This window comes from Gopherus flavomarginatus, chromosome 3, assembly GCF_025201925.1.
Source record: "Gopherus flavomarginatus isolate rGopFla2 chromosome 3, rGopFla2.mat.asm, whole genome shotgun sequence".
In the NCBI taxonomy this organism is placed as follows: domain Eukaryota; kingdom Metazoa; phylum Chordata; order Testudines; family Testudinidae; genus Gopherus; species Gopherus flavomarginatus.
This window is the reverse complement of record NC_066619.1, coordinates 85609449-85625521: the sequence shown is the minus strand read 5'-3', so window position 1 is coordinate 85625521 and position 16073 is coordinate 85609449. Positions and strand designations below refer to the sequence as shown.

The following is a 16073-nucleotide window of genomic DNA, read 5'->3' as shown; positions in this document are numbered from 1 at the left end:
ATGATACTAATTGAACTTTAACATACAATAGTAAATATTAACTCCAACAGTTCAGTACAATTTCAGTTAAAGCATACTAGTAAATCTCTCATCACAAAGTCCAGCAAAGAACAAGGATTCCAACTGTCGGGGGGGTGGGAATAAGGGTGTGTGTCGGGGATCAGTACAACACTGAGCAAATGAAAGAACAAATACAACTTAGCGTCAGATTCCACTTTAAAAATACAACTGTCATTTTCTGGACTTATACAAATTGTTTCCCAAAAAACTATGATGAACTAGGGCACGGACACTTTAGAGCAGCAGATGCTCTTCTACAAGCAATGTCAGAAAGCATTTTTGTGGTCACTAAGCAATGCATTTCATTAGGAACAAAAGATACTGGAGTATCTGTGCACCCAACCACCTATATGTATAATGCTCGAATAACGTATCATCCGCACATTTTTAAAATTGATATCTCAATCAATACACAGAGAAATACCATTTCCCTCACCATACACATGCTGTTTATTATTTTGGGAGATCCTCCAAAGTGTAATCTCATCCCCTCCTTTTACCAGAGGAAAGACTCCAAAATAATTTGTTGGTGCTAAAAATTAAGCAACAGATGTAATAGCAGAGCTGAAAAGTATGTGGAGTTCATTTTCTTAAAACGAGGCGAGGGGGAAGATAAAGAATTTCCATGTAATTTTAAAGGTCCAATATTTTACCAAATACCAAGGGCAGAAAAAACTGCTATACATCATTAGACAGCTAAGATTCCAGGTTTTTAAATGCTGTAGAGTATTATGCCAGTGGTTCATGAGTTAGTGGACCCTAAATTGTTCATATCCTTCACAGTAGGCAAACACACAAACCATTTACTATGTAGATCAGAATGCTTTCAGTACCCCAGCATCCAAGACTAGTCTGCCCCGAAGACAACTCTACCGGTAAAGGACATTTTTTTTTGTATTAAAAAAATGCTCATACCACAATAGCAATAATGAAAAGAAAACAAAAATCCACTTTGAATAAACTGCCTTCCCCCTCCAGGAAAAGCGATATGAAACCAATTTAAGCAGGGATGGTGAGTAGGCAATAACAAAAACAAAAATAATCCCACCAAGGAAAAGACCCCGATGAGCCCACTCTGTCTGAAAAGTGGAAGAGACCTTGACGTTTCTGATGGCTTTTAAAACATGCCTGCAGCAGTGTGAAAAACTTCCTGAAGTCTGGAGTGCCCTCATGGCATTTGTAGAGAGTAGGGGAAGGAAGAGAGGGCAAAAATAATTTCAACATGAAGTAGTAAAGAAGAGAAGAGTTTTAATTCCTCAAAGAAGGACATGTCTCAGACCCAAGTTCAAGGATCCACTTAATATGCTAAAACAGACAACTTAAACCCATGAAGTCAAATTCTCTGCTGGTGCAAGCTGGTGTAGCGCCACTGACTTCTAGGGAGCCTTACCATCGTACACTAGCAAAGAATTTGGTTCAGGTTCTTCAAAGAGGTAAGCAATATAACTTACTTTATTTGGCTATATGTAATGGACAAACCTTGCCCTCAGTTCAGAACAGTTGAACCTTGCAGCAGTATTTTAAAAATGTGATTACAGTTCAAGGATAGAATTTACCTAAGTCCTGTAAGAAACAAACCTCTCACATCCCAAGAAACAAAAAACAAAGGATTGCCTCAAGCTCCAGCAAGTTATGAATGGTCATCCCTAACTCAAACGTGAGCCAGATTCATTGAGGCTTGTAAGTACACTGATCTTATACTGTAAGTATACCATCTTATACTGATCACTACTCATATTTTCCATTATCATGTATATTTTCTTTTAAAATTTCTCTCTCATATACTGTGTGTGTGTGTGCATACACACGTGCACCTGTGTAAATACACTCATTCATATATAAGTCAACACTTAACTAAGTGAACACAATCACAGACAACAAATGCTGAAATGAGTGCATACTTACAGAAGTTAAAAACACAATGTTTTCTGTCATGTGCTAATGTATTTGTTCCATTAATGGTAAGTAACATAAATCACTATAATTACAGAAGAACTATCTGTACCTTTGTGCAAGGCTATGTGTTGATATTAACAACGTGAAGGTCACTTTGTGACCTTTACACTAATAACTGCGTATCAGAAATCTGTAGTGTGTTTGTACCATATTACAAACTCTAACTCTGTTTGAAAACACAGGTACAGATCTTTCAATGTAGGCACTTCAAATTTCAGTCAAATTATGTGAGCATATGGATTAACAGAAGTTCTGGTTGCTGAACAGTCTCATCGGCATTACTAGGATCCTAACTCCTGCCAAGCCTAACACAGGCTTTTTTCTTACGCCAAATGAAGAGTTTTATGCCATGAGAAGAGTCATTATTATAGCTGATGATTAAGTTTTTAGAATCTGGCTGGTGCAGGGACCATCACATTATGAAAGGGGAAGGGTAGATGTGAAAGTCAGCTGCACTGGAGAGGTTTTGTCTCAGTAAGTCTGCAGGAAATGTTGAGCACTTTAGTTGTAATTTTCTAGTCCATGCATGCCAAGCAAAGGAAGAGAAATAAGAACTTTTCAGAATTACAGAATGTCAGAAGAACCATGCAAATATATGCAAACATTAATTGAGGCATACTTGTGTTCAGGTACTTCCTCACAGATATAAAATCAAACGGTGGGATATAAAAAGCTGAGAAGACGACAGAACTATATTCTGGCCACAACTTATCTCAAAGTGAAAATACTGCAATTTGTCAAGCTTCAGTGTCAAGCTAAGAAAGCAGAAGTGTTACTAGAGTCATAACCAACCCATAAGCAAAAATAAATTGTGGTCTAGACAGACCTGTCAGAAATGCAAATCTGTTTAAAAAATAAACTTATTTTAGTCAACCTGTGGAACTCATTGCCAAGGGATGTTTTGAAGGTCAAAACTATAATAGGGTTCAAAAAAGAACTAGGTAAGTTCATGCAGAATAGGTCCATCAATGGCTATTTGCCAAGATGGTCAGGGACACAGCCCCATGCACTGTGTGGTCCTAGTTTCTGACTGCCAGAAGCTGCAAGTGGATGAAAAGCCATGGATCACTCAGTGACTCCCTATTCTGATCATTCTTTCCGAAGCACCTGGCACTGGCCACCCTCGGAAGACAGGATACTGGGCTAAATGGACCCACTGGTCTGACCCAGTATGCTCATTCTTATGTTGTTCAAAGATTAATTTTTTAAAGAATATATTTTAAATGGCAAATCAAAAAACTCCACACAATGTTGTGGCTGGATAGCTAAAATTTTCATGATTTATAAATCTTGTAATTTTTAAAACTTAAAGATGCAGCCAACATACCAAGGGTGACCAAACTGTGACTCTTTTACCCTTAAAGTGTGGCTCATGGAAACCCCCACTCTCCAACGACCAGACTGTGGAGGTAAGCTTGGGGCTTCTGCCCTGCCGGGGTCGGGGGGGGGAGTTCACCCCTGCACTAGGGTGGGTGGGGTGCAAAGAAGTGGTGTTAGGGCTTCAGCCCTGTGGCAGGCACCTCCCACACGGCTGAAGCCCCTAGCCTCACCACCCTACTGTGGGGCTGAAGCCCTTAGCCATGGCAGGTGCCTCCCATAGGCAAAAGCCCCAAGATTACCCTGCCCACAAGGCAGAAGCCCTGAGCCCTGGCAGACATGCCCAGCTCTCGAACTGCTGAAGATTTCTCGAACTTCAGAGAGTCATTAAGTTTGACCACCCTACAACATACAATATTAATATACTCTGCAAAAAATCTAATGCATCAATTTTTGTTCTGTAGAAGAGGCCCTAGCAAAGTCTCTCACTTCTAATCGCCACTACAACTTCAGGGCCCATTTAGTGGTCCCATCATTTTTGCCAGAAAAGGGACCATGGACATTCCTCATGGAATAGCACTCAACACCATTTGATACTGTTCACACTTCCAATTCAACAATATCCTACTGTTATCAGCAATACATATATTGATGAGATTCCCATGGGTTCAACCCAAAACCAGGTATGATCCAGGGCTTACTTTAAAAACATTCGCAGACCTCGTAAGTATGACAAAAGAATTAAGTCGTACAATTCTGTGACATAAGCAAGCATTGCACTGTTCCTACGTTTGGGGAAACAGAAGAATAGTGAGGATTTAGGTCAAAATTTTCAAGAAACTGTCCACTAATTTTGAGTGCCTCAATTTTTAGGTGCCCAATCTGAGACTTGTCCAAAGTAACATAAAAAGCCTGTAGCAAAGCCCAGAACAGAACACAACTAAGTTAAGTCCAAGTCTTGTGCTTAAGCCATAGACCACATTTCCTTTTCCATTACTTCCTAGAGTTTTGAATTCAGAAGTTACAGAAATTGTATCCACATCTCAGCATCAAGAGATATGATGTGGGGAAAGGAACTCATGTCGTGTACAGCAAGGTTGGGGGAACAGCAAAAAAAAAACAAAACACAAAATAAAACTAGGGGATGGAAGACAAAGAAAATAAACAACTATACCCAAGTGAGGTTACATTTCAGGAAACATTTTTTCCTTCAAATGCCTCAAAACACTGGAGTATTACAGCAATACACTTCATGCTTATTCCAAAAAAGCAACACTCAAGTGACTCACATTTCTCTTAGTACAATGAGGAACAATTTGCAATCCCCAGGTGGGTAGTAAAACTAGCAATAGGATACATGCATCAAAATTTGTCACCTCATATTAATTCAAATCAATTTAAATTCTTGCCTTACAGAACTATATTTATTAAAGGTATATTTATTTTTATGTTAAGGGTATATTTCTGTCACCAAGGCTAAATTTCATAGTGCTCTACAGTTTGTTTTCTGAAACAGTTTCACAAGTTAAAATGTCTTTAAGTTCTCAAAAATGTAATTAGCTCTCAAACAGAAAGGCATAAAACAATAAACCTTATTAGCTCAATTACTCTCCCTCGCTCTCCCTCCCAACATATTTCCTCAAGTCACTGGAACCATTAGCTTTAATTATGATTAGCGTGCAGAATGCCAAATCAAAATAGTGTACATATATTAAATGCGAACTTCTAGAGTCAGTTTTTCAGCTGTGGACATGTCAACTTCTCACATTCTCTCCACTTCCTTTTGGAAGGACATTGATCATTCTTCTAGATGAACACTTGTGTTCCAATACCAACCCTGCTAACAGAATGTTGGAAATCATTAAGAAAGGGATAGATATGGTGGTGGAATCTGCATCCTTAGACACTGGGACTTTTCAGCTTGGAAAAGAGACGACTAAGGGGGGATACGATTGAGGTCTATAAAATCATGACTAGTGTGGAGAAAGTAAATAAAGAAGTGTTATTTATTCCTTCACATAACACAAGAACTAGGGGTCACCAAATGAAATTAACAGGCAGCAAACAAAAGGAAATATTTCTTCGCACAATACACAGTAAGCTTGTGGAACTCTCTGCCAGAGGATGTTGTGAAGGCCAAGACTACAATAGAGTTCAAAAAAGAACTAGATAAATTAATGGAGGATAGGCCCATCAATGGCTATTAGTTAAGATAAGCAGAGATGGTGTCCCTAGTCTCTGTATGCCAGAAGCTGGGAACGGGCAACAGGGGATGGATCACTTGATGATTACCTGTTCTGTTCTTTCCCTCTGGGGCACCTGACATTGGCCACTGTTGGAAAACAGGATACTGGGCTATAAAGACCTTTGGTCTGACCCAGTATGACCATTCTTATGTTCAACCACCCAAAAACAAATATCAGTCAAAACCAAGGCTACCATTTTTCAACCACTTGTTGCTAGGTGACCCTTCATCCATTTGACTGCATTTCAATGGTCGTAATGTACTAGATAAAAGTATAAAACTTTTAAAAATGTAAGCTTCATTTGAGTTTTCTTGTTCTTTCCACTGGGAAAAGCTGTTTATCATCTTTGGTTCATCTTTAAGTCAGAAAAATAAGTATATTACAGTGTATGTGTAAGAGATTGAATAGCCTAGTAGCAAGGACAGTGGGTCCTAAATATCTTAGCCCTCGTCCAGACTAACCCGCGGCATCGGCGGGTTAAAATCGATTGCTCGGGGATCGATATATCGCGTCTAGTCTGGACGCGGTGTATCGATCCCCGAGCGCGCTTACATCGATTCCGGAACTCCATCAATCCGAACGGAGTTCCGGAATCGACGCGGAGAGCCGCGGACATCGATGCCGCGCCGTCCAGACTGGTGAGTACCTCGATTTTAGAAATTCGACTTCAGCTACGTTATTCTCATAGCTGAAGTTGCGTATCTAAAATCGATTTTAATTCCTAGTCTGGACGTGGCCTTAGTGCATGAAGCAAGCTGCTCATAATGAGCCCAATCCTGGAAGGTGTAAAAGGCTCTCAGATTCTCCAGGATCAGGACCAAAAATCAAATAAGTATCTGTTCAATGGGAAAGTTGACTGTCCACGTAATCATTGCTTTTCCATACCAGAACTGTTTTACCACCAGCTCTTCTGAGCAAGGACACTTTAAAAAAAACTCAAAACTGACTATAAATTTTAACTATATAATATGCTTTGAACGACCTGCAAGTCCATCCTAAAAACTATACATGTTAAAACAGACAGCTATTATGCAAGTGCACTTAAACAGACCCTATTTTCAAGGCTTCTAGCAACTCTACTGTCAGATGGATGTATATCTGATAATGTTACTTGACATCAACTTGTTGTAAGCAATAAGTAGATAAATAAAAATTCTTTGCTTAACTATTCTTAGCACGTTTATAGAGAGGAATTCAACTATCCACAACATTTCAGCATTTATTTTTTAAACTAAATATTAGCAAGATAATGTAATGTACAAAACAGATTAGAGGAGCTAACAAGGTAGGTTTACAGTGCTTCAGCCTAATCAGGTGCAAGCTGTTCTATCTGGTTTCTAAGTTATTCATATAATGAAAAAAAATAATTAAAATAGTTAAAAATAAAAGAACAAATATAAAAACAAACAGTCTTACACAAGATGGCCAATAATGGAGGAGAAAAAAGAAATCAGAAGTTTCCACCAAAATCTTAAATAATTACTCTGTATTTTGTCTAGAACACCACTTCAGCGTATCTCAGTTGAGGCAACAAGAATTGGATAATTCCACTGAGAACAAGTTTTACACACATCTTAAATAATTTCTAGAACTTTAGTAAATGCATTGCCTAAATAGAGTGTTCTATTAACAATTCCAGAATATGAACATTTTAATAAGGTTAAAATCACGGGTAATTTCAGGAATTTGGGTGTCAGTTATAAAGAGAGGGAAGGCTTCAAAATGTTTTAAAAGTTAACGAAGCCTTAAAAAAAATTTAAAAAAAGAAATCTTAGTTTGATATGTAATATTTCTTTTGGACCTACAATTATCTCATTTTAAAGAGAGAATAAAAGATCTGCCTTTATCTTCCCCCAAATTTTAATGTGCAGTTATATCAAAACAGTGTTAAAACGTCTTGCAGTCTTACAAAAATTGTTAAACCCGCTTTTCAAGCATCCCATCCACAATTAACATCCTCAGATAAGGACAACATAATCAATCAACACACAGAAGTCGCCTCAACAACCAGAAAATGCTCTACTACTAAAAATTTTTTTTAACATAGAATTATACAGGAGAAGCCTAAAGCCACACAAAAATATTAATGTACCACTGAAAATGCAGAACATAACACCTGAAAATTGAAGATAGCTTTGAAGTGCTGTGTCCCCTTTTATATCTCCCTTCCCAGCTTCCTGGACTTCTGGATATAGCTAGGCAGCAGCTCAGGCAGGAACTCTACTTTAACGTGTTAGGTCCAATACAAGTAATAAACATTACTGGTCACCTCGTGATCTCGATTGGCTGCCTGCCTTTTAATTCCTGCTTCTGTCTAGCACATAGAACATTTTTATTTGGCTTGGCAGAGAAGGCCAGCATGTCTATCGCCTTCTGCTCAAAAGTCCAAAACAAAGATTAGCAATTGGGCCTAGGGAAAAAAGTTTATGTGGAAATCTATATATTGGCACTTAGCAGCCATAGTAAGTGGATATGGCAAACTGTTTGAAAAATTAGGACGTGACATATAGCAGCCATAATTAAACTTTAGTAATAGTGAGACTAAACTGCAAGGAAAATTAATCCATGCTTACTTTTGATGGTTAGAGTTTAGGTTGTGCTTCCATCTTATTCAACCAGTAATATTCCTAGACTGCAACAGGATCAAATTTTAATGAATTCATTTTATTAATATTTCTACAGTGAATATACTCTTGAAAAATTCTGCCTGCGCTAGTCATTCTTTTCCTGCTGTAAATCTCATGACTTTATCTTAGTCCCTTACACATTTAGATTAAATTAAATTATTTCTGTTTTCCCACTACAGTTTTTCTTGTCATTTTTAGGAACTATGCAGGTGATGTGTGCATTCTATGTCGTAATATTAACCAGCTAAGAAAATTTACACCAATTTACTATAGAGAAGCAACAAGAGATGGAAAAACTAATAGATCTGCTTATGTGTTTGTATACTGAAAGGAGTGTTTGTGTGTATGTACTGATTTGTTAAACTTTATTTCTAGATATTTTATGTTTTTTGCACAGTTTTGAAAAATAAAAATAAAGAGTTACATACTGCGCTTAGGGTATGAAATATTTTCAATTTATAGAAAAAGTCTGCTTTAGAACATCAGCACTAGACTTTGAACATTTTATAACAAGGCTAGAAAACAGTAAAATTTCAGGGATGAGAGTCTTACACACATCCCCATCTTCAAAACTGCAACATTCATGTCTTAGTAATTATTCATTGTTGTATCAGGCCCTTAACTGCCTATAGACAGACATAAATCAAACTATGTGCAGCATAATATGATTCAAAAATATACCTAAGTAGCACGAGATGAAATTATGCCTGAACACCCTGAGAGGGTGTCTCATTTATTTTCTCCTCAGTCAATTTGTACAATATATACATCTAAATAGAGCAGCTAAAATGACTAGTTATCCATTTCCCAAAGGGCTATGGTTCAAAACAGAAAGAACTAAATCACACAGTGCTGTAAATAAAACATCTCCAGGCAGTTTAGGTAAATGAGTGACACAGGTGCAAGCAAGGGTGCCACTCACTCACTCAAATCCAAAGGTTGACTAATGCCAGGTAACCAGCCATCTCCCACCACTGTTCAGTGTCTCATTTCCAAGTTTTGACTCCTGGCTTGATGATAAATTGTAGAGCTACTGACAAACAGCAACAGCAGCAGCCACTGTCGCCCACTCACGCCTGTACTAGCCTACAGGCTGGTTAACTACAGCCTATTCTATCCTCCTGTATGCTGTTATCAGGCGAAGAGACATGACTTCCAAAATAACACAGAATAGTCATACGACCGTTCAGACCACCCAGATGTGTGTGTCCACCCAGAAGTGTGTGTACATATACAAGACAGACATGTATTCCAAAGAACAAGGGAGTAGGCCATCTTACTCTGAATACAGCTTTACACAATAAAAATCCCATTGTCCTTCAATTACTGCCACACTGACCTTCTAAACAGAGCCAAATAAAACCAGATTATGAACCATTAAAGTGATCCACTGGGGCAAGCTACATGAATATTTCAATGTATAATCAGAACAATTTAAATCCTGGGAGTATACAGAACTTGATTATTATTCCTGAACAGAGAAGTATATTGTTAATCCACAAATGTAGAGAGAAGCGGTCTTTAAAATTTCTCCTCACTGATGCCCAAGACTCTAAAGTAAAAGCAGAGCAATGGATTATTTCTTCTATTAAATTATTCCATTTAAATTGAATACAAAATTATTACTGATCTATGTATTACTCATATTTCAAAAGATGGTTATCTTATTGTGGTAGATTAATAGACGTGGCATATATCTTTTACAAAACCTCCCAGTTAAGGTTGAAGCCATAAGACAAGTAGGTGTATCTCTAGTAGAAGAAACTGAATTGAAATTGGAGAAGTGGTAGTTTTTAGCATCAAAAACAGTACTGCAATATCAAAATATAGCAACAGTGGCTTACTGAGTCAAGTGGCAAACACTTTATACTCCAAACTACCATAGCTATGGGAAGAATAGTATCAATCTTTAGGTTATTTCCATTTTCCATCTTTAGCATGGCAACAAATTGGTGAAGGAATGGATAAGAGATGTATTCATTCCTGGCCAGGTCTCACTATATTCTGGCCACCTGCTCCTAGGAGAGCTTGCTATCCTCTGCCAAAATATTTTCATTCACTCTGAAACTAAATTAAAGAGATGCTCCTCTTAAATCACTAAGCAGTATCAAGCGCACACATTTAGCTCTTAAAAATAATGATTTATGGAATTTTAATCTGCATAGCATGTTTTAGAATTTTAAAAAAGAAAAAATACAGCAAACCCATAAAAACACACCAATTGTTTGAATACTAGGACAAAGCAGGCATACAATTCAGTGCATTTAATCAGAATTTCTCTGTAGGTATACAGAGCAGGCTTGGAAAATTTACTCAAACATCTACCAGCCCAAAGGCTAGGCCTATCAGTTTAATACCTGTGAAAAGAAAAATACCTGTGACATGAAGTCGCTGAAGGCCATGACTCCTGCCAGCTATAGGAATAAAGTAATTGTACACTGCTTCTTCTGTACGTATATTTAATTGTAACATATTGCCAGTCAACTTTCTATTTAATTTTTTTTCAATGTAGCTTAATCTCCTTTTGCTGTTCTCATACATTCTTTCCCTTCCTGGAGAATAGATCATAGTTTGTCCTCTCCTGCATTATTTTCAGTCTGTTTTCTCTTTACTTTCTCTCTCCCCACCCTACATGGTGCTTTCTATTGCCTCTATATTTTTAATTCCTCCTTTCTTTTCAGCCTCAACACTTTCTCTGTAGATGTGTACACACACACACACACACACACACACACGCAAAGTGTTAAAAGAACAAAGTAAAGCATGTCTAAGTCAGGAAAATGCCAGAATTAAAGATTGGCCTATACAAGCTTAATCTGGTCCATTTGCACATATGCGCTGATACAGTCTTTAAATACACCTCTACCTCAAAATAACGCTGTCCTCGGGAGCCAAATAATCTTACCATGTTATAGGTGAAACCGTGTTATATCGAACTTGATTTGATCCACCAGAGTGTGCAGCCCCGCCCCGTCCAAAGCGTTGCTTTACCGCGTTTTTATCCAAATTCGTGTTATATCGCGTGGCATTATATCAGGGCAGAGGTGTGTATGATCATATACTCTTTTCTCCACAGGACCCTAGTCTCATGCATTGCACAGAATGGATGATGCTCACCTAATGAGCAACTATTCAATGTTCTGTTTTATCTTTGTTGTTCAGAGTGTGGTCCCATGCCTTATTTATTCACTGGACACAATTAAAACCCTGCTACAAAGACAGAATTATTCATTTCCCCATGGACTTTTCTATGGTGCTCATCTCTACAGCATCTGAATATTTCACAAATATTAATTTATCTTCAAAAACCTCCTGTGAGGTGAGGGGGAGGTACAATCAGATGGGGAGCTGAGACACAGATATTACAGGTCAAAAATATCCACTAATTTTGGGCATCCAATTTGAGACACCAAAGATCTGTTTTTTCATAGAACTTTGCATTTTCTAGTACTTCATATGTTCAAAGTACAGTTCCCACCAACTTCAGTTAAAGCTATGAGTACTCAGCATTTCTACAAATCAGACCTCAGGGTTTGAAGAGCACATTTTCTGACCACTGTGAAAGGTATAGTTTAAGTGACTTGAACTCTGTGGCTCTGACAGGGGTAGAATCCAGTTCCCCAAACAGCATTCAACTCCCTTAACCATGAAACCATCCCTTCCTTTCCTGCAATCCCCTGCCTCATTCACTACACACTTTCCAATTTCTGTAACAAACGAAGCTGGAGTCCTACAGAGCAGGTCCATCCTGTGCACTGAACAAGATAGGGGCCTGTAGAAAAAATAGTGTGGGACCATGTAATTTAGACAAACTTATGCACAATGGGGCCAATTTTAGTTGCATGACAGACAACCTTAATTCTGGCATTTCCTAACTTTTGAGTGCTTGAATTTACATCCTTAATAATCTTCTTTTAACTAGATACCAGCCCTACTCCACCCTACTCATGCACACCAGGCTACTCTTTTCTAATTCACCCCATCAATCTATTTCCTACACACACAAGCATGCCTATGTACACACGCCAACCAGAACCCACACTCACACATAGCCCCTCATCCCTATCCACTGATAAGGATGATATCAAAATCTTACTAGACACCTGATAACCACAGAACTAAATGATTACCCAAGGACTGATAATGAGGATAGGAAGCTCCTGGCTGTTCAAGGGCCACACTAAGGTAAGAAGCCAAATTTCCTCAGCTGGGATTCCTACCAAAAGCCCCTCATCCCTATCCACTGATAAGGATGATATCAAAATCTTACTAGACACCTGATAACCACAGAACTAAATGATTACCCAAGGACTGATAATGAGGATAGGAAGCTCCTGGCTGTTCAAGGGCCACACTAAGGTAAGAAGCCAAATTTCCTCAGCTGGGATTCCTACCAAAGTACTGTCACTCTATGCATGATAAATGTGGAGCTTTTTCTTGTTTTCCCCAACCCCTTTTGGCTGCTGAGAGGGAAAAGGATCATTCTCTCTCTGTTCCAGTCCTCCTTGTCCCATTCAGAGTCTATTGGCTGCTGCAAAGGAGTGCTCACCATCAATATACACCTCCATCCAGTCTTCTATTTTGGGTTCTCTTTGCTTATGCATAACTCCCAGTCCCTCCCTCTGCTGCTGCTGCTGCTCACAGCTCCTATCAGCAGCAGCATGAAACTCACCTGATTCTTGTGAGCTTCATTGCTGCCACTGGGTTAGTTAAAAACAAACAAGATTCTGGTCAGTTTTTCTTTGCTGCAGGTTAGGAAAGCTGTGAGCAGCAGGAAAGACACCAGAACTATCAGCAGACACTTTACACTCAGGTAATACTGGGAATATTATATTTACAGTTGTAAGGGCCAAAAACACTTTTTAATGAAAATGTAGATTCTGTGAAAGCTGATGACATTTATCTGGAAGAGAAAAATAATTGCCACAGGCAAGTGGAATTTTCAAGCCCTATGTATTAATGTACAAGCCTCCTGCCAGTGCTGACCGTATGCACAAAGAAGTGTCTGACATGTAGTACACACACATATGCACTAACCCACTTCTCTCTATTCAGACATACAGATGCTGTATTTCACAAATGCTCAATACAGCAATTACAAAAATTATAGATTTCTATGGGTCTTAATAATCCCTTCTACACTTGTGGGCAGAAAAAAAATTAGAATATGATGAGTGCATTTTTTAAATCATAACTATACTAAGCTGTTCATCTTTGTGGCAGAATGCAGCTGACTTTATAGCTAACATTCCACTATGTGAACTGATAGAAATATTTGCTCACATAAGCTGGTTAAATGTGATTCAGCTCAGATGTTTCAATGGCTTAAACAGTCTTTGTTAGGAGATGTTTACAAACTATCAAAAAGTAAATACACACACCATTATATCACAAGGTTCCTACACAATGTACATATAGGGCTATGAAAGAATGAGGCCATATTTTTCATACTGGTCTTTCTTTATCTAGCATACAGAGATAATTGTAGCATAGTAACATGATTAAAACAATGTTGCATTCAGTGTTTTGCTCACAGAAAAGACAAATAGAAGATAAGTGTTCTAAACTGGACCAGTGTGGGGAGCGGTTCCTTGCAGCACTGTTGTATTAATTTAGATGGAATAAAGGGCACAAAGAGTTAAAGGTGTTAACATTACTTTGTTAATAGTTAGTATTAAATAGTGTTAAACCAGGTTTGGGGCTTGGCATAAAAAGACGTTTGTTTGTTGGTTTTATGGCAAACATACAAGAAACTTATGCCATGGTTTAGAAATTTATTACCTAAGATATGTAAAAGAAAAGGGGTTAAAACAAGGTATAATGCAATTTAAAAGAGACACTGAATGATTTGCAAAACAATCAAACACCTATTGAAGTTCCTTTTTAAGAGAGGATATCAGTCAGAGTTCTTATTGAGTTGGACAACCCTTTTGGGGGTTAATAGGGTAGCTCAAGCCTGGTCTATGCCTATATTTTGTACTGATATAGTTATATCACTTAGGAGTGGAATGTTACCAAAAAAATTATACTGGTACATCTCCTAAAACAGACCAAGTTATACAACCATAAAGGAGCTCATACCAGTATAGCTTATTTCCCTTCCGGTACGGAAATAAGTTATACCAGAACACACACTTTTGGTATAAATATCCACACAGGGGCAGAAGTGTGTGTTGCACCACTTATTTCAACTATACTGGTATAGTTAAAGTGGTACAACCTGTGTGTGTAGATAAGGCCTCCATCTCCATGCTCTCTTCAGTCCTCAGTATTTCTGTTGATACCGCAAATAAGTGTACCAATTAAGGCCAGTTGTGGTAGTAGCTTTTATTATATGAACACCTGTCTTCCAGCAATTAGTAATTAAGCAGTGTAACTGCCTTAACATGCCATTTATTGCCACTATTTACCCTAATTAATTTTCAAAATAAGGAGGGGAAAAAAAGAGTACAACATTTAGCATAACTATGCAAATCTGATTCAGGTTATGACACTAATAAGCTACAATACAGAGACAACTCAACGCACAAAATGTCTAAGTTGTCTCTCTTCCATAGACATAAGAGTCTATTCAACTCTCATCTCCAAAACCATCAGGGACTTCCAAAACCCAGCCCTGCACCAAATGCTGATAGACCATAACTAAAGAAGGAGCTCTATTCTCAGTCTTCAGAGATAGGAATTTGGGAAACTGATCTAGGAATAAAGACAGATAAAGAAGTCCCAAAAGAGAGGCAGACAAGCACTAAAAGCTTAGAGGTAGGTTTTTGTTTACACTAAGGCCACTTTGAACCATTCTAGCAGTGTAAAGGGACCCTAAAGTGGGTGTGGACCCTTAGGGTATGTCTACATTGCACACTAAGCCCAGGCTTCGATTTGGGTTTGAGCACAAGCTCCCCTTCCATCCACACACAAATCAGTCTGATTTAGGTCAGCAAGCACTCAGAACCCAGGTCCTAGTATCCTGATTAGGGGCGGGGGGGGGGGGAGGGAGTGGTTCCTAGGGTAAGCAGCCAGCAAATGTGAAAAATCGGGATGGGGTGGGGGTAATAGGAGCCTACATAAGAAAAAGACCCAAAAATTGGGACTGTCCCTATAAAATCGGGACATCTGGTCACCCTAGGTTCCCCATTGTGACCCTGGTCCAAACCCTGTCATTTTGCAGTGAGGATGGAGGTCAAGCTGCAGACCCGAGTCTGTAGCTGTATATTTTGTACCATGTTTAGTCAAATTCACTTTGCAGTCCAGATATGGGGAAAGATTTTAAAGAATTTTATTTCAGAAAGTGCAAACGGCAATTTTTGCATAAAAAAAAAAATTCCTTTAACTTCCTTTCTACATCAACCAAGTCTTTCTACTCTTAAGGTCAAATTTTAGCATCAAGCAAGATCATAGCAAAAATTCCACTGATTTCAACTGGACCATATCTGACTCTTACAACAGTAATATTTTTTGTAAACCCACAGAAAACTTCTACATTCTGTCCAGTTTAATGGATGAAACCACATTGATACAGTCTGTAACCATATCAATTATATGTGGAATTGCACATAAATATAAAAATCAACTTAATTAAAATACACATTAACCAAGAGCTCCTGAAAAAATCATATTTGTTCTAGAAAGAGAAGGGAGAAAGTGATACACTAAATACATTTTAATATAAAATATTCATAATATTGGAAGTCTTTTTAGCATTTTGCCACACTTTTAATTCTACTGTAATAATTAATAATACCACCACACAGCTCTTGATGCCACATATTACTGGAGAGCAAACAGAATAGCTTTCATTTAAAGTTACAGTAATTGCAGCAAACTAAGTATCCATCCATAAGACTTCTCAGAGAAAACGAGGAGGAAGGGG

The 16073-nt window shown here is 38.2% G+C and overlaps 1 protein-coding gene across 10 annotated transcripts in view; it reads right to left on the bottom strand.

Moving 5' to 3' along the window:
* SEMA4D (semaphorin 4D) overlaps nucleotides 1–16073 on the bottom strand; it is a 157567-nt gene that overhangs the window by 70188 nt on the left and 71306 nt on the right. Inside the window, exon 1 of one of the 10 annotated variants that reach the window (XM_050945682.1) lies at nucleotides 7696–7719. The exons of the other annotated variants lie outside the window; for them this stretch is intronic. The gene's annotated coding sequence lies outside the window, so the exon portion shown is untranslated. Of the gene's footprint in view, nucleotides 1–7695; nucleotides 7720–16073 lie in introns of those variants that run through there. 10 annotated transcript variants of the gene reach the window in all.